Below are 22,945 nucleotides of genomic sequence, written 5' to 3' on the forward strand. Positions count from 1 at the left end.
GCTTAAGTGTGGGAGAGTGTGGTGAGTCACCGTGCGGATGCTGGGCTGTGTGTATATAAGTCTGTATTCTGTGTTTGGTTCCTTGTGCAAGTGTGTGGCTGTTTAGCATGTGCTTGCTTATATGTGTTGAGTGAACAATCGTGTGTGTAACTGTACATACATGCTGGGTGCAGGCCTGTGTAGAAGGTATGACAGGGTGTGAGTGTGCATGGGTGAGTATGTGTGCCTTTGCTTGAGGGTGAGCTGTGCGTGTGTGTGCCTGAAGTCCATGGAGAGGTGTGTGTGTGTTTCTGTGTGAGCAGGTTTCAACATGGTTTATGTGTGGATTCTAGTTGTGAGAGGGTGTGGACAACCAAGTTTGCACACATGGATTGTGTGTGACCTTACCTATGAATGAAACTCTGTGATTGATGGATGAAGGGTTTCAGGGGCCAAGGGTGGTTTGTCCATAAGGACTTGGGCTACTGAAGACACCAGTTGTATCATTTTGCTTGTGCTTGTGTTTCTTTTCTTTTCTTTTTTTTTTCTGAGACGGAGTCTCACTCTCTTGCCCAGGCTGGAGTGCAGTGGCGTGATCTCGGCTCACTGCACCTCCTCCTCCAGGGTCAAGTGATTCTCCTGCCTCAGCTTCTCAAGTAACTGGGATTATAGGTGCATATCACCAAGCCTGGTAATTTTTGTATTTTTAGTACAGACAGGGTTTCACCACGTTGTCCAGGCTGGTCTCAAACTTCCAACCTCAAGTGATCCACACACCTCGGCCTCCTGAAGTCCTGGGATTACAGGCGTGAGCCACTGCACCCAGCCTGTGCTTGTGTTTCAAGCTATCCTGACACAGGGCTGTGGAAAGAGGGGTGGGTCTCTTGGGAAGATCTCTGCTGATTGCCACTGTTTCATTAGAAACACAATTATTTTGTAAGGCTGGGCTGACGGTGTTAGAAATAGCCAAGTGCAGCACTGGAGTGACAGGGACCACATCCCATTTGATACTAATTGGTTTGATGATGGTAATTGTTGTATTGCAGACAGTTGTGACTATCTCCTAATTTAATATAATCAATAAGGTAACAACAGCTCAATGCAAATGAGATGTGGAGACCCATGGGGCCATTTGTAAGTTATGTTCTTAATGCATTTTCCTAATTAGCTGTAGCAGATTCCCCCCGCCCCCACCTTCTTTGGAGTGTGAGAGAAGTGATCATCTGAGATGCCATACTTTGCTTTCTCTAAACCTTCCCTTTCAGAGAGGCTCAAGGAGAGCTCATCCTGGAGCTCCCTGGAACCCCAAAGGCTTTCTTAGGACCCGCTGAAATGGAGTCAGGGAGTCAACAGTTCAATAGGATACTTCCCTTCAGATTCATGACACCCCCCAGCTTGAACCCATGTAGTTTCTCTGCTTCTTCCATCTGATTGGAAGGTGCTCCAGGACAGGGGTTGTACTTCTTCCCATCAGACCGGCCACTCTGTCACTCAGGGATCCATGTCTCTTTCACTGAGTAAAGCCTCCAAATGTTGCTGCTGGTGTTTTATTCAGGACAAGCCCTCATGATGTGCATGTGTGCATGCATGTATATTGCAGTGTAGCCCAGATAGTGTGTCAGGAATGCAGCATGCCAGCAGGGATGTAACTCAGGTAGTGGTTAAAAGAGACTCTGGGCCAGGCGTGGTGGCTCACACCTGTAATCCCAGTGCTTTGGGAGGCCGAAGTGGGAGGATCGTTTGAGCATAGGAGCTTGAGACCAGCCTGGGAAGCATAATGGGACTTCATGTCTACAAAAAATTAAAAAATTAGCTGGGTATGGTGGCGTGCACCTGTAGTCCCAGCTACTCAGGCTGAGGTGGGCCTGGGAAGTTGAGGCTGTAGTGAGCCATGATTGTGCCACTGCACTTTGGCCTGGGCAACAGAGCAAGACCATGTTTCAAAAAAAGAAAAAAAAAAAAAAAAAAAGACTGGTTCCAGACTGCCTGGGTTCAATTCTCAGCTCTCCCACTTACTAGCCGGAGTGACCTTGGACAAGTTACTTGCCCTCTTTGTGCCTCACCTTCCTCATTCTATAAATGGGGAAAATAATAGTACCTACTCATAGATCTCTAGTGAGATTTAAATGAGTTAATATATTAACTACTTTTAGTGTTTATTAAAGTTAAAAAAAGTTCCTTAGTCCCATTAGTCACATATAAAGTGCTCAATAGCCACATGTGGGCAGTGACTAGAGTCTTAGGGCAGATAAAGAATATCTTCATCATGGCAGAAAGTTCTGTTGCACAGTGCTGCTGTAGACCTTTGATGTGGAATGGGTTGAACTCCAAGGAGGTCCCACACTCCTCTAAATTTGAGTATGGATGCATCTGTGCTTTCCCCAAATTCTTATTAAGCGTGTTGCACAAACTCCTCTCCTGTTGGCAGAAAGAGCCCAGCTCTGTGCCACCTCTTGTCACGTTCTCTGCACCTGATGCCCAGGTCTGGAGCCCCAATTGCTGTTGTACCAGATGGCCCAGGAATTATTAATGAGAGACTGTGTGTGTTCCTGTGCTGAGGCTGTGTGCTGTCATCATCATTTTGGGGCTTTCCTTGGGGAAGTAACAAATGGCATCCCTGCCCAGGAGTCCTCTAGCAGGGACCACCTCATAAATCAGTGTGAAAGGCTGCTAGTCCCTGTGGAGTCATCCCACAGCCCCACAGCTAAGTGACCCAAAGGCTCTGTGGCTGCCATGGCTTTAGTTCCTACCACTGCCTCCACAGATGTCTGGGCCTCCTGGGCACTAGGCTGCCCTGACTGTCAGCAGCCCCAGGCCCCAGTCCTGGTTCCACAATTAACCAGTAGCCTGCCCTTGGAGGAGTCTCCTTCTCTCTCCAGGCCCCAACTTTCTCATCTGTAAAGTGGAAGAAGGGAAGGACCACTGCTTGACCTCTGTAATGCAGAACAGTGACAGTGAGAGCTGCCTCACATGAGGGTGATACCTGCCCCTGAGAAGTATAGTATTTGGGATCCATGATCAGTGCAAACTTCCAGCCCAGAGAAAAGACCACAGGCCTGAGAGTCCAGGGCAACATGGACCACCTGCTTTGGAATCACTTTCTTAAAAATCCAGATTTCTGGGCCCCACTGTGGATCTGCTGACTCAGGATCTCTGTGGATGATGACTGCATTTTCATTGCATTGCCCCAGTAATTCTTGTGCATTATAATGTTTGAGAACCTTTGGCCTAAGGGCACGTACTGCATCTCCAGTGCCCTTGCTTCTGGGGAGGGAAGGGCTGGAGCACATCACTGGGTGGAGGGTTGAGGGGAGAGACTGGATAGGGGGCTGGTGAGGAAAGCTGTGTCTTCAAGTGGGGGGCAGGTCTAAAGCCACATTCCAGCCAGTTTGGCAAACTGGGGTCAGGTCTGGCTCAGAACAGAGCACAGGCCAGGAGGTCTGATCTGAGGGGACAAGTGGGAGCAGAGGCCTTATTTTGAGGTGGGGTTGTTTCTCTGGGTTTTTGGAAACAAGGTCTGGCCCTGGTGGGGTGGGCTGCAATAACTATGCAAGAGGGAGGTTGGTTAGTGTAATGGTCAAAATGCACACTTTTGGGAGCTACACAGCATTTGGTTCAGATCCAGGCTATGTAGCATCTTAGCAGTGTGGCCTTGGGCAGGCCACTTAACCTCATCTGTGGAAGGGTGACAGTGACATCTAACTCACTGGATTAAATAAGACAACATGCAGAGAAGCCCCAGGCACATTGAAATACTTACATGTTCTTCTCTTTCCCCAGCCAGCCTCCTGGATCCCCCTTGACAAGAATCAGAGTAGCATGGAGGCCTGGGTAGGATTTAGATAGTAATGATAACTGCCCCTTGTACCACATTCTAGAACTTACCAAGTACTTTCATGTCCTTTATCTCATGGTAGTGTGGGGCAACCCTGATGGGAAAACTGAAGTTGAGAGAAATTCAGTGAGTTGCTCAAAGTCACTCACTGGGACATAGGAAAGGGGAGGGGTACACTTCTGCCCTGAGACCCACTGTGCCAACTGATTGCTGCTGGTGACAAAGCCTTCTGTGTTAGCCCATTTTGCATTACTATAAAGGAATACCCTGAGACTGGGTAATTTATAAAGAAAAGAGGTTTATTTGGTTCACAGTTCTGCAAGCTGTACAAGAAGTGTACTGTCAGCATCTGTTTCTGGTGAGGCCTCAGGCAGCTCCCAATCATGGCAGAAGGCAGAGGGGGAGCTGGCATGTCACATGGCGAAAGAGGGAGCAAGTGAGGGGGGAGGTGCTATCTCTTTTAAACAGCCAGCTCTCTCATGAATGAATAGACTGAGAACTTACTCATTACTATGGGGACAGCACCAAGCTATTTATTAGGGATCTGCCCCCATGACCCAAACATCTCCCACTAGGCCCACCTCCAACACTGGAGGTCACATTTCAACATGGGATTTGGAGGGGAGAAAACACTCAAACCATGTCTCCTCCCAAACCCCTTAAAGACAGAATTTGTGAGCCCATGTATGGTGGGGTGGAGTAATAAGGAGACTCCCAGGGAATTTCTGCTTGGTCTGGGCCCCTGTTTAGCTAGCTGATGTGTAGGCAAGGATTTCTGGACTGGGAAGCTGTTCTCTGCCATCTTGTTTAGGGTGCACTGGTCAGGGTGGGGTGTGGAGGGGTGGCTCTGTTTCTCCTGCCTCTGACCTTTTCGCCTGGCCTCCTGGGTGCCCAGCCAAGGCCCAGTGCCCCTCCCTGTGGCTGATTCACCACCTCCAGCTGTGTTTTTGGGAAATGAATGGAGAATCAGGCTGCCAGGCTGGAAAAGACTGGGGCAAACAGAACACACGTGTAGGTAGCAGTTAGCATAACTGGCTGCATGGTTCTGGGCAGGCAGCTGGCAGAGGTGTTAGGTCAGGGCAGTCATGAATTGGGGCAGGCTGGGGGGAGTCCTGGTCAGGCAGGAAGTGGTGCTGGGCGGACAGCTGGCTCTGCGGTTGGTTGAGGTCGGAGAGGACATAGTGTGGGCTGACAGCTGGTGTGGTGGATGGAGGCTGTCGGGAGCCAGCCTCAGGCAGAGGCTCCAGCACCACGGACAGCTCTGGGGAGGCTTCGTTCTGTTGTCCAGATCCGGATGCAGTTTGAAATCTTTACCTGAGAGTCACTTAATCCCCTTTGTTTCTGTGGTTGCTCAAGAGCCTTCGCACACCTCCTTCCTGGCGTGGTCTTTAAGAAGTCACTCCAACAGCTCTCCAGCTCTGTTTCCAGAGGAATGTTCATGACTTTGACCAATTTGGGGTTTCCCTGAGGGGTTCACATCTTTCAAGAGTCCAGTTTGTTGGTGGCTGATCCTGTCACATATTTTAGGGCCAGGGCCTAGCCAGGGACCCGATCTTGATTGTAAGCAGGCCAGCGAAGTTTGTCCTGGGTTGGGGGAGGGATTCTTGCTTCCCCTCAGGCCAGTCATGGTCCCGACCTCCATCATGTCCCCAGTGCCCCGTACACGTGAATCTCCCCCAGATCCTCTTTTTCCTCTCCTTTTGCTTGTGACTGCTTGAGTGAATCAGGGCTGAAGATCAGAAGTCCCCAGTCAAGGAGCCCCCAGATCCTCTTTTTCCTCTCCTTTTGCTTGTGACTGCTTGAGTGAATCAGGGCTGAAGATCAGAAGTCCCCAGTCAAGGAGCTTTCCCCACTAATGAGCTCTCCGAGGGCCTCAGACAGCCCCTCCCTTTGCCCCGCCCCACCCTCTTCATTTATTTATAACACAGAGCACCGTCCCCCACATCGCCAGAGGAGAAAGGGCCAATCAGCTTGCAGTACTGCCAATCAACATGCGAACGGGGGAGGGCAGAAGAGGATGACTCAGAGAACTTGCGTGGGGGCAAAGTGAGAAGTACTATACGCTCTATAATTTATCTCAGCATAGTATCATCTAGCCCAGGCTTCTCACATTGCAGATGAGGTGTCTGAGGCCCAGAGCAGTAAAGTAACTTCTTAAATCCACACATCCAGTGATGACCAAGGCAAGAACTGGAACCTGGGTTTGTTGATTCCCAGTCCAGCATGATTTCCACTACAGAATGTCTTTAGAATGCATTTGTCTTGAAGACGGAAGTGAGATCTCATTTCAATTGACAGCTTGGCATTTTTCTGTCTGTCAACACTTTGATAAATTTAGAAGAAATGGACTTATGTTGGCACATCTGGGAACTAGCAAAAAGATCAAGATTGTCACTGTGATGGTGTCTTCACTCTACCACCTTGGAACAAAATGGCAGATGACATGAACATTTTCAAGGAGATATGGCGTCTTTAACTTGTAACAGATTCCAACATAATTTGACTTGTGGGTAGAAGTTACCATGGATATGCCTGCATTGAGTTGACCTGTAGATGAGAGTCATTATTCTTTACATAAGGTGCATAGCTTTTCCCACTATTGACAAGACACTTGGAGGAGGTGGAGAAGTCAGTCTGTGCTTTGAGGGGTTATCATTGTCATTTATAATGGTGGATAGAGAGGCATTTGGTGGTTAGTGTTCCAGTTGAACACAGGCCAGGAGAAGCAGAGTATGGCATAGTCTATATAAGCCTGACACCCTAGGCCTTCAAAATCTCCTTTTCCACCCATGGATGCATTTCCCTTTCACCATCAAACACTGGAGGACTGGAGATACCCAAATGTCCCAGGCCTAAAGAGTCTACTGGGGCTGTTTGAAGATGATATTGATCCAATTTCCTGTACTCATTTTCCCCCCTACACAATCCCAAAGGCCAAAGGGTAGGAGACTTGGGGGCTGCCTCTGGGGGTTTTTCTGGTGGATTAGTGCCCATGATTCTGGCAGGAATCGAGGAGGGAGCAGAAGAGGCCTGAGTTCAGCAGCCTGAGTGCTGGAGTACAGACCACTTGAGTGGAGAGGGCTTAGAGGGTGTTTTTTTCTTATATCGTTTCCTTACATCTGAGAGCAGAACTGACTTTCCCTAGCAAGATTAAACCCATTGAAATCTTCCTCCTGAACTCAGGCTCACCTGCTGGACACCCCCATGCAGATGTCCACATCATGTCTCAAAATCGGCTCATCTTCCTCTAATCTTGCTCTTACCCCTGTGAACCAAAACAAACAAACAAAAAAACCCAACCAAACAAACAAAAAACAATCACTGTTGTCCAGGCCTGGTCAGTACCCTGGATGGATTTGTCTAAGGTGCCATGGGTGAGTCACTGGCACCTTAGAAGATGACACTGAAGCCCCCATTTCTCATTTTTTGCTTTCATCCCCCTTGCTACCCTCTGCATCCCTTTGCCTTCTATCTAGATTCTCCATGTATCTTTTTAAGCTTCTTTGACTTACTGCCTAGTGCTTATGATGTGTCAGGTACTATTTAAGTGCTCTAGATGTTTCAGTTCATTTAATCTTCATAGTAGCTCTATGAAGCTGGAACTATTATCTCTATTTTACAGATGAGAAAACTGAGACAGAGAGGTTAAATATTTTGCCTAGGTTCATACACTAAATAAGCAAAGTCTGCAAACTGTTCTCTGAGCACTATACTACATTGCCTCCCAAATGACAAACCCATGAGGCATTTGGTTTAGTTTTTTTTTTTTTTTTAAGATTCTGCCTTTCAGATGGATGACCTTGGTTTGCCCAGCCACCTACCCACCTGTCCATCCGTTCATCCATTCATCTATCCATTCAGCTACCCAGCTCTTCATTCAACAAATATTTACTGAATATATCTACTCTGTGCCCAAGATTCTGCCAGGTAACAGTGGAAGCAAAATCAGACACAGTCCTTGCTGTCCTAGAGCTGACAGACTTATGGGGCAGACAGATAATACATGAACACACCAATGAGTGTGTATTTATAAGTGGACATAGGTGCTCTGAAGGACAGGGTTGCAGCGCCTTTGCATCACAGCTACGGCTGCAAACCCAGGCCATGCATCCCATTTCCCAACTTTTTTTTTTTTTTTTTTAAATAACAAGGTATCTCTCTGTCACCCAGGCTGGGGTGCAATGGTGTGTTCAAAGATCACTATAACCTCAAATCCCTGGGCTCAGGCAATCCTCTGGTTTCAGCCTCCCAAGTAGTACACATGTGTGCCACCATGCCCAGCTCATTTTAAAAGTTTTTATAGAGATGAGATCTTGCTATGTTGCTCAGGCTGATCTCCTGGCCCCACGTGATCCTCTCGACTTGGCCTCCCAAAGTGTTGGGATTACAGGCATTAGCCACTGCATCTGGTCCTATTTTCCAATCATGACCCAAATCTCTGAACCTTCATCAGATACAATTTCGTAAGCTTAATAGTTTTCAGGAGCTTCCACCAGTCCAGAATCCCAATGTAATGTCCAAAGTGTCTTCCTTACCTGCCACAGTTTCCTTGGGATGAATAGTGTCTTCAGGTGTGGCCAATCCTAGCTCTTCTCCCAACTCAAGGGAGGTAAAATTTTGTTGCCACAAACCTCCTTGGTTATTTGATTACAGATAGCATTGTTTTCCACTTCGAGCACTGGTAGAAGCTTTTTTTTTTTTTTCTTTCACGAATCTCTTTGAGAGATTAGCAAAAACTAAGAACATTCTTTGAGGAAAAAATGCCTCCCCGGATTCCCAAGCTAGTTAAAAGTAGCCCCAACTTTGCATCCCAGATTTTAGGACATTTTTTTTGGGGACAGGTCTCACTCTATCACTTAGGCTGGAGTGCAGTGGTGCGATCTTTAGCTCACTGCAGCCTCAACCTCCTGGGCTCAAGTGATCCTCCTGCCTCAGCCTCCTGAATAGCTGGGACCACAGGTTTGCACTACTTACTATGCCTGTCTAATTTTTTAATTTTTTTTTTTTGTAGAGACAGGATCTTACCATGTTGCCCAGGCTAGTCTTGAACTCCTGGACTCAAGTGGTCTGGGGGACACGTTTTAAGGCTAAGTGGATTGTGCTGGCTGCATAATCAGGTGAAACCCCTGGACCTCCTGTTGAGATACAGGTGCTTCACCTCCCTCACCTTAGCAGAATTCACTAGTGTTACTTCATCTTGAGTGGTGATTAAAATCATTTTTTTTGCGGGGCAGGGACCTCTTTGAGAGACTGACAAACATGCACATACTTAGAACAACTTGTGCATGATTTTGAGGGGTTTACAGACCTCCTATAGCTCATCCATGGATCCTAGGTAAAGAATTTCCAACTTGAGATTTTCTGGCTTCTACCTCTTGACACAACTTCTGTACCCTTGGGTGGTATCAATGCTCAAGTAGCTGGTCAGTGTCTGGGGCATTGCGTGGGTTTCCCAGGAGGGTCTCTAAGATACCATTCAGGATGCCAGGGACCAGTCATGCAAGAGCCAGCGCTGATTCTCGGGGATGGAGATGCCGCCTGGTGCTCCTATAGACTCCACTAGCTGGAGGTCCACGTAACATGGCTGTCAGCTTCATGTCTTCCAGTGTAGCTGCTCATCTCCTGTGTGCATCTGCTGCTCTCTGTTAACTGGGTGATTGAGAGACACCCAAGACTCATCTCACTAATACTCAGCAGGCAGTCTGAATATGTAGTACAGGGAAAGCAAGCATGAGATACATGTACTACCCCTCCCGACCCGGCACCCATGACAGACGCTGCTAATCAATCACAGGGTTCATCCCCACTGGGCCCAGACATGGTCTTATAATCCTTCTCAAATAGTAATTTAGGTAGACACCACCAATCCATCAGAGTTGGCATGTAGGATGAAATATATTTGCCATCCTGGCTGCAGGTGATATGGGGTTGGGCACTGTGGCTCTAGGCCCATCCCTTACCAGTCTCAGATCCCACGTCCTAGCTGGCCTAGAACGCCAGGCCTCTCTGATGGTCTTGGAGAATCCTCAGACACCATCCATCTGGTTAGCCAAGATGTACCCCTGAGGGTGATCCTAGATCTCCTTCTTTATTCTCCCATACTAATTTGCCCATTCTTCAGCTAAAATGTCTGCAGCATCTCTTTTCTCATCCCAGGCTCACTTTAGGGATCCCAGATCAGACCCTCATTACCTCTAGTCTGGAACTGTCAAGAGTCTCTTAACTATTTCTTGTCTCCATTCTTAAAACCCTTCTAATCCATGCACTATACTTCCTCAAACATACGATGCAAGATATTACACCCCTTTTTGAAATCCTTCAGTCCTTTAAGAGAGGAAGTCCATATATGGATGAAAACCATGGCGTAGATAGCCATTTGCAGTCTGACCTTGACTTCTTTTCCAGTTTCACTCCTTACCATTCCCCTGTGCTCTAACAAGATCTTGCAATGCCACATTTCCTGGTATTCCAGGCTTTCCCAGGCAATCTTGTCCTGGTGCATGCTGTTTCTTCTGTCTAGAATGCCTCATCTACTTCCCTCTCCCAGCCTTTTTCTCTGCCTGGTGGACTCTTCTTTCAAGAACTTTCTCAAATGCTGTCTGCTCTGTGAAATTCTATCTGTTCCATGTTGGGTTTGAGATTTCCACTGCCCCCTCCGTCACTCCACCAGCTTCCTGTGCATGTCTCTATCCTGACACCTTTAACTCTGTTTTATTCTGTCTGGTAATTACCTGTTTACTTGTGCAACTGTTCGATGCATCCCTGCATCTTAGCACCCAACATAAGACAAGTCCAAAGCAGGGAACTTGCTGACATGCACTGTGTGTAACTTGCAGTGGGTGAAGACCTCCAGCCCCCTCTTCCTACCCTAAGGCAGCATTTGCTGTATCATCCTATCTTGCCAAGTGAAAGCAGCCTTCACCTTTTAAACGATGGCTTTTCTTCTCCCCGCAGAAAGGGTTCCTCATTGAAATTCACCAGGAATGGGCAGTTTCTGACAGAGTCTCTTGGCTGGCCGGTGATACAGCTGCCAACACCCAGCACTCCTGGAAGCAGAAGGGCTTTTGTTCATAAGCTGCATGCGTACATTTTACCACTCCCTGAGGTCCCAGGGGAAAAATAACCCTTCCCCTTTTTCCATTGGCCTCTCCAAGGCCCCTGTGGCTTCCCTTTTCTTGGCTGGAAAAATGAAGGGTCTCGGGGGCCCTCAGTGATGGTGGAAATGGGAGTGTGTGAGAGGCCTGCTCAAAGTTGGGGTTGGGGAAAGAGCTGGTGGACTGGGAGGGGTAGGGGACTTCAGTTTAGACCAGGAGTCCCCAACCTACTGGTCCATGGCCTGTTAGGAACCGGGCCACACAGCAGGAGGTAAATGGTGGGCAAGTGAGCATTACCGCCTGAGCTCCACCTCCTGTCAGATCAGTGGTGGCAGTAGATTCTCATAAGAACACAAACCTTATTGTGAACTGTACATTCGAGGGATCTAGGTTGCACACTCCTTATGAGAATCTAATGCCTGATGATCTGAGGTGGAACAGTTTCATCCTGAAACCATCATTCCCACCCCAAGTCCATGGAAAAATTGTCTTCCACAAAACCAGTCCCTGGTGCCAAAAAGGTTGGAGACCACTGATTTAGATGAAGCTCCTGCAGGGCAGGAGACTCATCTGCATTATTTGACATAGACAATGGGCTCCTCGGTGAGCCTAAGTGGTCTGCAGGATTATGGCAAGATGGTGCTCTTGGAGAAAATAAAATAACATTACTAAAAATAATGTATCATCCATATAGCCCTGACTCTGAATGCTTTCCATGTATTCACTCCTTTAGGTCCTTAGTGCCACCCTTTGTAGTAGGTTTTAGTATTATCCTCCTCTTACAGGTGAGAAAGTGAAGGCCACAGAGAGATTACTATGTGCTAATCTTTCTCAGGGTAAATGGGGAAACTGAGGCTGACATCACTGGAGGGAGGTCATGGATGAAACTGTATTTTTTTTTTTTTTTGAGACGGAGTCTCACTCTGTCATCCAGGCTGGAGTTCAATGGCATGGTCTCAGCTCACTGCAATCTCTGCCTCCCGGATTCAAGCGGTTCCCCCACCTCAGCCTCCCGAGTGCCTGGGACTACAGGCGTGCGCCACCACATCCGGCTAATTTTTGTATTTTTAGTAGACACGGGGTTTCACTATGTTGGCCAGGCTGGTCTCGAACTCCTGACCTCATGATCTGCCCGCCTCGGCCTCCCAAAGTGCTGGGATTACAAGCATGAGCCACCACGCCCGGCAGGATGAAACTGTATTGTGAGCGTAGGAAGAAGAGGAGGAGTGTTAGAAATCTTGGCAGCCTGGCTGTAGCTTTGAGAAAGTCACTTCTGTAAACCTGTGTTTTCTACTATGCAGTATGGTAATTATGCCTTCTTGGAAGGCTTAACATAAGGATTGGATGAACTCATACAAGTAAAATGCCCAGCACATTAAAGGTAACCAATAAACCATAGTTGCCCTTATTAATCACCTAATTGCTTCCTCCTTTGTGCCCTTTCTGTTTCATACTCTTCTTTTCTAGAAGCTTATCAGACTATTTTAATTGTCTTGCTGGTATTGTCTGAGCACGTCTGCCTTGCTGGTATTCTCTGAGCCTCTCTCAAAGGAAACGACCAGCTCTTATCTACCTCTGGGATCTCTAGCTGGCAGATGGAGGTTTCATATGAGAAAATAGGCCTGGGAAGGAAGTCATTTGCCCAAGTGGACAAGCTGGGAAGTGTCAGGACCCTTGTCCTGCTGCAAGGTGCTGCACAGACTATTTCCTGATCCATGATCAGTGGGGCAGGAGGTGGAGGATCCCATTCCTGGGAATGCCTGGGTGGGAAGCCCCAGGTTCCTGGCACCTGCCAGAGGGGAAAATGGGAATGAGAGTCAATGAGCCCTGTTAGGCTCAGGGAGGAGAAGGCTGATAGAGGCTGGATGAGACAGGGCTTAGTGAATGGTCAGATGTGAGACGGAGGGAGAGAGAGGAGTCGAGTTTGACTGCCAGGTTGCCTTGGAATACAGGACACAGATACAGGAGTTTGTGGAGTGCAGGAGAAGATGATGAATAAGGTTTTGGAAATGCTCATGGGAAACAGTTCGTGAGGCAGGCCCTTAAAGGTCTCTAGCAGGCATTTGACTCTGAGGGGATGTGGGCAGGGCACCGACATCTGTCCCAACCTGTGATCCTATGACATGGTGCTGCACTGAGCTGGGTGAAGTACAGCACTGAAGTTGGATTGTAGGACTTAAATCCTAGTATGTTAACATAGTTAACATACTATCTGTGTGACCTTGAGCAAGTTACTTAACCTCTCTGAGCCTTAGTTTTATTTTTCTGTAAAAGGGGTGATTAGAAATTACCTCCTAGCATGTTACTGTGAAGGCCAAATGAGATAAAATGGGTCAATGATGGAGCATAGTAAGAGTTCAATATGTAATGACTATTATTATTATTATTATTATTGACAGTGTCTTGCCCTGTTGCCCAGGCTGGAGTGCAGTGGCGTGATCTCGACTCACTGCAGCCGCAACCTCTTGGGTTCAAGTGATCCTCCCACCTCCACCTCCTGAGTAGCTGGGACTATGGGCACCTGCCACCATGTCTGGCTAATTTTTCATATTTTTTATAGAGATGAGGTTTCACTATGCTGCCCAGGCTGGTCTTGAACTCCTGGGCTCAAGCAATCCTCCTACCTTGGCCTCCCAAAATGCTGACATTATAGGTGTAAGCCACCACACCTGGCAGTGTTCATTACTGTTATTAGCTGCTTCTGCTGCCAGAATGCTGACTTTCTCGCCATTGGCACCCTTTTCTGTTTCAATCTCTCCCATCCCACCAGCACTAGCTACCCAGAGGCCCATAAGAGGTGCTCTCAACCTCTTCATCTTTCAGAGACTCTTGTCCTTAAAATATCGCCTCTGGCCCTTTTGGGCAACTGACCAAGGAGGAGTAGAGAGTTATTGTTCTCTTCCAATGAGGTGTCACTTGAGTTTTAACTGTGCCTGCATGCCTTGACCCACAGGCATGACTAATGGTAGGAATGAAGCTATTTCAGGGGCAGAGGGGTCTTTCTGGTGCTGGTCAGACCAACACATCCAGAAGTTGTCTACTATGCCTTCATGTGTGGACGTTGATGATGAATATAAAATTCATACTAAGAGATCTGGAACTTCTCCCTTGGGATTACAAGTGGGGTGCTTTATGCTCCTTTGGTTGAGAGGTCTTTTGGAGAGGTCTCCATTTCTCACAATACGACTAGGGTACCCGGGAGTTGTTCCATCTCTCCCTCTCTCCTGCCCCTAGGTTCTGGGAATGTAGGGAGACAGTGGACAACTGCCTGATGCATAGCACGTGTTTAGTAAATGTGGACGAGAGTAAGGAGAAAGCCATTACCTGAGGATCAGGAAACCCACATTCAAGTCCTGCCCCTGCCTTTACCAGGCGTCTGCTCTTAGACAAGTGATTTCTCTTTTCTGGGCCTCAGTTATCTGTAACATGAGGATGATAATACTTGACTCCTTTAGCAGACCAAACACTCAGACCAGTATGTTCACTTGGTTAATGCAGAAATAGAAGCCCAGACTGCGGAAGAGGCTTGCTGTGGGTCATGAAGCCAGAGTTTGGCTGCAAAGTCAGTTATGTGGAAAAGCCTAGTCAAGTGTTACAAGAGGATAGGGATCACCTATCAAGGTACTTAGGCTTTTTGACCCAGGGAAGGGAAGGAAAATCACCCTCTGTTAGATGACTTACAGCTATACTTTCAAAGCCAGTGGGAGTCTCTGAAGGTGGCTGTAAGGCTCAGGGAACCTGATGGTGTGTATGTGTCTCAGGGGTCACGAGCCCTGGTCGTATTAAAGATGTAGGCTATCTTGGAAGCTCTTCTCAGTGACTCTCTTGCAAAGTTTTAGGTCTCAACTCAGCTGCAAAATGAATGAACTGCTCATCTCACCAGCACAGAGCACATTTGGGCCAAACTCTTCGCTCAGTTTTATGGGGCCAATACATCTGCAGAATCACTTACCCGTCACTCTGCAGACAGAATGCATGATTTCGGAAAACTTTCTTTTCCCTTTTCCCAAAAAACTTTTATTCCCTGGCGGAAATGGTTTATCAACGTCTTTAAAAAACCGCTCAGATCTTCTTGGCAACCCCTGATACCATAAAAGAGTGGCTGTACGAATGCAAATGAATTGGAGGGCATTAAAAAATTCTCTTGCTTCGGCAGCTGAAGTGGAGAAGGACTGGATGATGGATAGCACGCGGCTTTCTGCTGAGCGATTTTGCTCTTTTTACGCCTGGCAATGGCTGATGTATTTCATCTTTTGTTTCCTTTACTGCCGCTTAAGCAACCACCCTCAGGCTGGGGGTATGTCCCTGAGCACCCACTTGTTTCACCCCCTGGGGAGGACTCCAGTCAGCTGTTCTGCATTCACCCCTGATTCAGGGAAGGCAGGGATGGTCCAGCTGGAGGGGGCCTCGAGGGAGCACCCCTCCTGGAACTGCTGAGCTCGGTAGAAGGGGCTGCTGAAGAGGCGGAAATCCTTTCTGCTTTCTCAAGGGGCATACGCCTCATTCCACACCACACCACTCGTGTTTATTGAGGCCTACTCTGTGCTAGGCACTGTTCTGGGCTCTGTGAGGATACCAAGAAGTGAAGGACACAACTCTGCCCTCCATGATCTTACTACCATTTTAGGAGGAAACTCACCCCAGTTATACACACCGGCATGCACGTAGTGCAGCCTTCCCACAGGGACCCACACTTACCCCCATGTGCACAGGCACATGCTCACACTCACCCACAACACTTACCTCCATGTGCACAGGCACGTGCTCACACTCACCCACAACACTTACCCCCATGTGCACAGGCACATGCTCACACTCACCCACACACCATACAAATGCATGTGGAAACCCCACCCCACACAGGAAAATAAGTGCGCACATAGAAACACACACACACACACAACCAAGACCCACCAACTCTCAAACCTGTGTGCATTCATACGCATGCACACAAACACACACATGCTCCTGCATTCCCAGAGATGAGGAAGTTAAGCAATAAAACAAAATTATGTGTGATTCAAAGCTGGAATGAGTGGGCAGATGAGAAAGGATTCAGGCAGGCTTGCAGAGGAAATAATGCTGCTGTGGGAAATTTAGTTTCAGTTTAGTCTCTTAGTACCTGTGTGGCCTTGGTCGAGTCTCTTAGCCTCTCTGAGTCTCAGTTTCCTTAATTGAAACTGAGGTCCTTCCAGATGCAAGACCCCATGACTTTGTGAAGTCGGTTCAGAAGTCAATGTGGGTTGCTCTAATAGTAGTAATAATAACGACAGCTACTCTGTATTGAGTACTCACCAAGTGCCACATCCTGTGTTAAGCACTTTATATACTCTATTTTTTTAAATCCTCACAGCAATCCTAGAAGATGAGTGCTTTTATTAGCTGTGTTTTGCTGGTGAGAAACTGGGACTCAGAAAGGTGTAGTTACTAGCCTACAGTTACACAGCAAATAGAATTAGAGTCTGTATTTGAACATGGACAGGTTGGCTACAGGGCCTGAACTTTTAGCTTTGTTAACATACACTGAATCGAATTTGTGCTGGCATTGGGGACCAGGAGATGAACAACATACAGCCCCAGCCCATCAGAGGCCCACAGTCCAGTGTGGAGGTGGCTACCTACCAGATTGTCAGCATGAGCTGCGTGGCTTCATGCTGGGGAAGCTTGGGGTCCTGGAGACTCATCTCTCCCTGAGCCATGTGAGAGAGGCTTATTCCGCTCATCCAAGTGATGGGGCAGCTACCTCACGGAAAGAAGGTGATGGGGAAAGGCTGTGTAACTGGGGCTTTTGCCCTGGCCTCTGTCTGAGCAGCTGGGTGCTCCCTGGACAGACTCCAGAGTGCTGGGATCTGGCCCTACCTTGGGGGACCAGGCAGGTTCCTGCCTTTTCCTGGTGTTTTCAGGACAAAGTCTGCCCAGACAAGGGGATTGTGAGGAACACCCTGTGATTGCTCTTTGAGTGATAATCGCCTTCTCTGAATCAACAGGTTCTCTGTGTGCAAACTCTCCTTGACTCTCTCTGATGCTGGGCAAAGCCGACTGGTTCCCCTCCCCAGGCTCTGTTCCCTCTTGCTCAGTTTCCCAGGTGAAGAGGATGCGGTTGACTCTCCTCGCTTCCCTGAACGTTCTTCCACCTGCTGGTCCCCACAGCCTTCTCACCATGTGGTCTCTTTCTTGCTGTCTCTCCACAGCCTGCTGACCAATGCTCCTGCCCAGTCCCCCTCCATTCTCAGCTCCCCTTCACCACAGATGACCTTCCTTTTTAAAAATTTACTGAGGTCGCTGGGCGTGGTGGCTCATGCCTGTAATCCCAGCACTTTGGGAGGCCGAGGCGGGCAGATCATGAGATCAGGAGATCAAGACCATCCAGGCCGACATGGTGAAACCCCGTCTCCACTAAAATGCAAAAACAAAAAAAACAAAACAAACAAACAAAAAAAAGTAGCAGGGCATGGTGGCGTATGTCTGTAGTCCCAGCTACTTAGGAGACTGAGGCAGGGGAATCGCTTGAACCTGGGAGGTGGAGGTTGCAGTGAGCTGAGATCGCGCCACTGCACTCCAGCCTGGTGACAGAGCAAGACTCTCCATCTCAAAAAAAAAAAAAAATATTTTTATTGAGGTGGAACTCACACAACAAAAAATTAACCATTTTAAGGTGAATGATTCAGTGGCATTTTGTATATTCACGACGTACAACCATCACCTCTATCTACTTCCAAAACATGTTAGCCACCATCAACCCAGAAGAGAATCCCATACCCATTAAGCAGTTTCTCCACATTCTCCCCTCCTCACAGTCTCTGGCAACCACTACTCTGCTTCCCGGCCCCATGGATTTGCCTATTCTAGATATTTCATGTAAATAGAATCATACAATGTGTGACCTTTTGTGACTTGCTGCTTTTGCTTAGCAGAATGTTTGCCAGGTTCATCAATATTCAGCATGTGTCGGTCCTTCATGTCCTTTTATGGCTGCATAATATTCTGGTGTAAGGATATACCACAATTTGTTTATCCATTCATCTGTCGATGGACATTTTGTTGTTTCCACCATTTGACTATTGTGAACAGTTTTGCTATTCATGTACAAGTATTTGTTTAAGTCCCTGTTTTCAATTCTTGGGACTGCATACCTAGGAGTGGAATTGTTCAGTTATATGGTAACTCTATGTTTATTTTTTTATTTTGAGACAGGATTTTGCCCTGTTGCCCGGGCTGGAGTGCAGTGGTGCGATTTTGGCTCACTGCAACCTCTGCCTCCTAGGCTCCAGCAACTCTCTTGCCTCAGCCTCCCAAGCAGCTGGGACCACAGGTGCGTGCTATCGCACCCAGCTAGCTTTTGTATTTTTTGTAGAGACAGGGTTTTGCTATGTTGCCCCAGCTGGTCTTGAGCTCCTGAGCTCAAGTGATCTTTCTGTGTATTAGTCTATTTTCATACTGCTGTAAAGATTCTGCTTGAGACTGGGTAATTTAGAAAGAAAAGAGGTTTAATTGACTCAAATTTCAGCATGGCTGAGGAAGCCTCAGGAAACTGACGATCATGGTGGAAGGCAAAGGGGAAGCAAGGTACCCTCTTCACGAGGTGGCAGGAAGGAGAATTGCCCAGTGAAGTGGGAAGAGCTCCGTATAAAACCATCAGCTCTTGTGAGAACTCACTCACTGTCAAGATAACAGCGTGGGGGGGACCGCGCCCATGATTTGATTACCTCCACCTGGTCTCTCCCTTGACACGTAGGGATTAGGGGGATTACAATTCAAGATGAGATTTGGGGCTGGGAGTAGTGACTCACGCCTGTAATCTCAGCACTTTTGGAGGCCAAGGTGGGTGGATCACTTGAGGTTAAGAGTTCGTGACCAGCCTGACCAACATGGTGAAACCCTGTCTCTACTAAAAAAATACAAAATTAGCCAGGTGTGCGTGGTGGTGCATGCCTGTAATCCCAGCTACTTGGGAGGCTGAGGCAGGAGAATCACTTGAACCTGGGAGGTTGCAGTGAGCTGAGATCGAGCCATTGTACTCCAGCCTGGGTGACAAGAGCAAAACTCCCGTCTCAAAAAAAAAAAAAAAAAAAAAAAAAGAAAAGAGGAGATTTGGGTGGGGACACAAGCCTAACAATATTAGCTCACCTCAGCCTCCCAAAGTGCTGGGATTACAGGCATGAGCCACCGTGCCTGACCTATATTTAACTCTTTTTGAGGAACCTCCAAGCTCTTTTCCACAGTGGCTGAACCATTTTACATCCTCACCAGGATCATAGGAGTGCCTGCTTTCTGCAAAGATCTGACTTGTCAATCCCATCCGAAACCCACCTGGCATTCCTCATTACTTCCTGGTGATGATTTTCTTTTCTTTTTGAGACAAAGTCTCACTCTGTTGCCCAGGCTGGAGTGCAGTGACGCCATCTCGGCTCACTGCAACCTCCGATTCTCCTGCCTCAGCCTCCCTGGTAGCTGAAATCACAGCGTGCACCCTGGTGATGGTTTTCTAACACCTAACTGAAGAACTGGAAATTTAATATGTCAAGTGGACAAAAGAGAAAAGAGTCAGCTCAGGGTGATGCAGGAACCAGGGGCTGCAGCCCAGCTGCCCAGCATCTTCTTGCTCTGCAGAGCCACCTTGGAACCTTTGAAACCACTGGTCTAGAATGAGCCCCATGTTACATGGAAGGGGATCTGGAACCAAGAGAGGGAAGGGACTTGGCTATGGTCACCTAATGACTTAGTGGCATAGCGAGAACTGGAACCAAAGTATTCTGGCTCCCTGGCTCCCTATAAAGTGCTCTTTTTTTTTTCCTAAGGAAAAAATTACAAAAGTGGTATATTCTTGCCGTAATAAATTCAAACAGTAAAGAAATAGAAAGTAAAAACTGAAAGTTTCTTATCCCTATCTCTTACCCCAGCCTCTGGAGACAATCAGTGTGAAAAGTTTGACTGTGTCCTTCAAGATTTTTTTCTCTGTGCATGCACACACACCCACCCACTCACTCACCTATAAACACACACCTACATGAGAACAATCCCCAAAATGGGGTTGTACTAGATTTACTGTTCTGTGATTTGCTTTGTATGGTAGTTCTTGAAGTCTGGAAGGACCCATCACTTGCCCTTGAGAGCTTACAATTGGAGTGATATGCCGTGGAAGAATGGAAGTATCTCAATCACATTTATGTACCCAAAGAAAGGAACATGGGCTTAGGGGCTGGGTTTGTAGAGGTGCAGGTAGCATTCCAGGTGAGCACCAGCTGAGCAAAGGCTTTGCAGTGGTGACAAGTGAGCTGAGATGGACTGAAGAGCTTGAGTCAGGGAGGCTGGGCTGAGAGAAGGGGCCAAACTATGAAGGACCTTGAATGCCAGGGAGAGAAAACAGCGAGGTGTCAACTAGGCAGCAGGGAGTCACTGGGAGAGAAAAATGGAAGTGGTGCTTCTGGGAGAAGGAATCTGGATCTCTAATGTGCCTGTGTGTGCAAGTGTGCACACTCATTGGAGATGGCAGGTTTTTTTTTTTTTGAGACTGAGTCTTGCTCTCTCACCTAGGCTAGAGTGCAGTGGTGCAACCTTCGCCTCCTGGGTTCAAGCGATTCTCCTGCCTCAGCCTCCTGAGTAACTGGGATTACAGGCATCTGCAACCATGCCTGGCTAATTTTTGTATTATTAGTAGAGATGGGGTTTTACCATGTTGGCCAGGCTGGTCTCAAACTCCTGACCTCAGGTGATCCATCTTGGCCTCCCAAAGTGCTAGGATAACAGGTATGAGCCACCGCACCCAGCAGATGGCAGGGTTTTTGGTGGAGTTTAGATAGCACTGGCAGGAAGGAGCCAGGCAGGAGGCTGTGGCCCAGTTATGAGCTGTCTAGGCAGAAGCTATGAGAGTGAATTCAGAGACGCCCTGGAGGGACCCTCTGGACTGGTGGTCAATTGGCTGTGGAAAAGGAGAACCAGACTGATGTAAGGACCCGATCTTGTATAAATGGCAGCAAGGGTGGCATCACTGGGCCACTGGAAGTCAGGACTGGGTAGTGTCTTGGGGATGTGGCGTGGAGAGGGGAGCTGGGGGTTTTGGATCTGTTTGCCCCAGGTGGAGGTGAAGGCAAGCCAGGGTCAGCTGCCCCTGGGGCACAGAATCACATCTCCATGACTGAAAGGCGCAGAGCCAAGATGGGCTGACTTGGGAGGCTCTCAGCCTGCCCACTCTCTCCCTCCGCCCCCAGTTTTGAGAGGGATTTTTCTTCTCACTGTGCTTCCCCTCCTGTGCTCTCTAGGGACTCACTCTGTCCTTGCCAACCTAGTTTTCAGGACTCTGTGAGCCAGACGGGGACACCAAGCAGACAGGACTGGAGGGTGACGCAGGGGTGGAGGTTCTAGCTGCAGGGTCCATTTCAGGGCTGTCTTTTGCTGTGGACAATGGAAGTACGAGGGCAATTAGAGAACAAAAGAGCCCCAAACCTCGCACGTTTACATCAGGAATTGCTGAGAAAGAGGAGGAGAGGGGAAGAAAGCAAGTGCTGGGTGAGTGGGGCAAGAATTTTAAGGTTTGGAGAATGTGAGGCTCTGGGGAAAGGAGGAGAACAGAGGAAAGGGTCTTTATCAAAGAGTCTATGGGGTTTTAGCTGGATCCTTTTTACAGTGCTTGGAGAGATTCAAGCGAAGATTAGAATTTCCTTTTTAATTGCTTTTGGCCATCAGACTGTTTCTTTGCGTGTAGTACCAAGGCAAGACTGGGCCACGTGGGGCAGAGGAATTCATCTGGATTAAATAAGTATTCCCCACCCCTTTCACATTTTGTTTCTGAAGATGGGATGCATGTGAAACAGATGTATGCATTGTTAGCAAATGAATGATGGAATTTAGGATTAGTAGTGTCAGGGATAGCAGGAAACATACCAGTTAGCATCTTGGTTGAAGGAATAGCAAACCACTTAAAGTAGCTCAGTCCTAAGGGGAACTTGGCTGTAAGGACATTGAGTGTTTCCTGGAGGGATGTGGCAGGTCCTTGGGAAAGGGCTGGAGCTGGCTCCTGGAGATGCGCTCTCTCCTCTGTCTCTGCTCCTCCCTGCCTGTCTTCACATCTGTGTCTTGCTTCTCTCCTTCTCTGCAGTCCAGCTTCCTTTGCTACTCTGATCCACGTGGCAGGGAATTCAGCTCCTTCAGCTCTGGGGGCTACATGGAATAACACCAACTGTCTCAGGAGAAGCGGAATGTTTCCCTCTCTTCCAATCCCAAGTTCTTGAAGGATGATGCTGATTGGTTCTGGCAGGGTGAGGTGCCCCAATCCCCACCCCTGTGGCTGGTGAGATGGAGGGGGCAGGATCACCGGGAGTCCAAGTGGCTGCCAGAGCATGTAGCTGCAGCCCCAGGACAGGCAGTGAAGAGGAGTCCTTAGAGACTGCTAGGGCTATGCAGGCAACCGGTGGCTGCTCCCCGAGACAGTGCTCCTTTCTTGAGTGCTTAATTACTATCCCAATCAAGAGTGACTAGACAAAATCTGATTTTCCCTGCACTTGAAGACAGAGCTAAGTCCCCGGGGTTTCATCTGCGGCTCTGAAGGGGACCCAGGTGGCAGGCAGAAAACAGAGCCCCCTTTGGCTCCAGCCCTGCCGTTTCTCTCCTCAGCCCCACCTGCCAGCTTGGGTGCCAAGTGTGGTCCCAGCCAGGAAGGATTTAAGCCCTCGCCCACTTGAGCCTCTCTCTGTGTCCTTTTCTCTTCCTTGCTGCTTCTGTGCTTTTCTCTGACAGATGAATCCAGACCTCGCCCCTATGGTGTGGACCTACTGGCCCTAAAGTGTATCTAGGAGGGGCTTGCTTCCTGCCTTTCCCTGCTCTTTCTCAGTGACTAGACACTAACTCCAGGCCCCGGGGGCTCTGCTGTTGCTCCCCCACCCATGCTCCTTGTAGCCATGGCTCTGGCATGGTGCCAGATGCTGGCCTCAGGGTGTCGTGGTGGTGCTGGCGCTGTCTGGGGAAATGACCTTAGTCCTCTCCACGCTCCTTGCTGGGGGCTGTGTTACTCATGACAAACAGAGCACATGCCGAGGGCAGC

At 48.3% G+C, this 22,945-nt stretch overlaps 1 long non-coding RNA gene across 2 annotated transcripts in view; it reads left to right on the forward strand.

Moving 5' to 3' along the window:
* The window catches only part of LOC105494731 (uncharacterized), a 328,173-nt gene that overhangs the window by 10,014 nt on the left and 295,214 nt on the right, over window positions 1–22,945 (forward strand). Inside the window, exon 1 of one of the 2 annotated variants that reach the window (XR_011622974.1) lies at window positions 18,992–22,163. The exons of the other annotated variant lie outside the window; for it this stretch is intronic. This is a non-coding gene — a long non-coding RNA (uncharacterized lncRNA). Of the gene's footprint in view, window positions 1–18,991; window positions 22,164–22,945 lie in introns of those variants that run through there. 2 annotated transcript variants of the gene reach the window in all.

The sequence above is a fragment of the Macaca nemestrina genome, chromosome 1, assembly GCF_043159975.1.
Source record: "Macaca nemestrina isolate mMacNem1 chromosome 1, mMacNem.hap1, whole genome shotgun sequence".
In the NCBI taxonomy this organism is placed as follows: domain Eukaryota; kingdom Metazoa; phylum Chordata; class Mammalia; order Primates; family Cercopithecidae; genus Macaca; species Macaca nemestrina.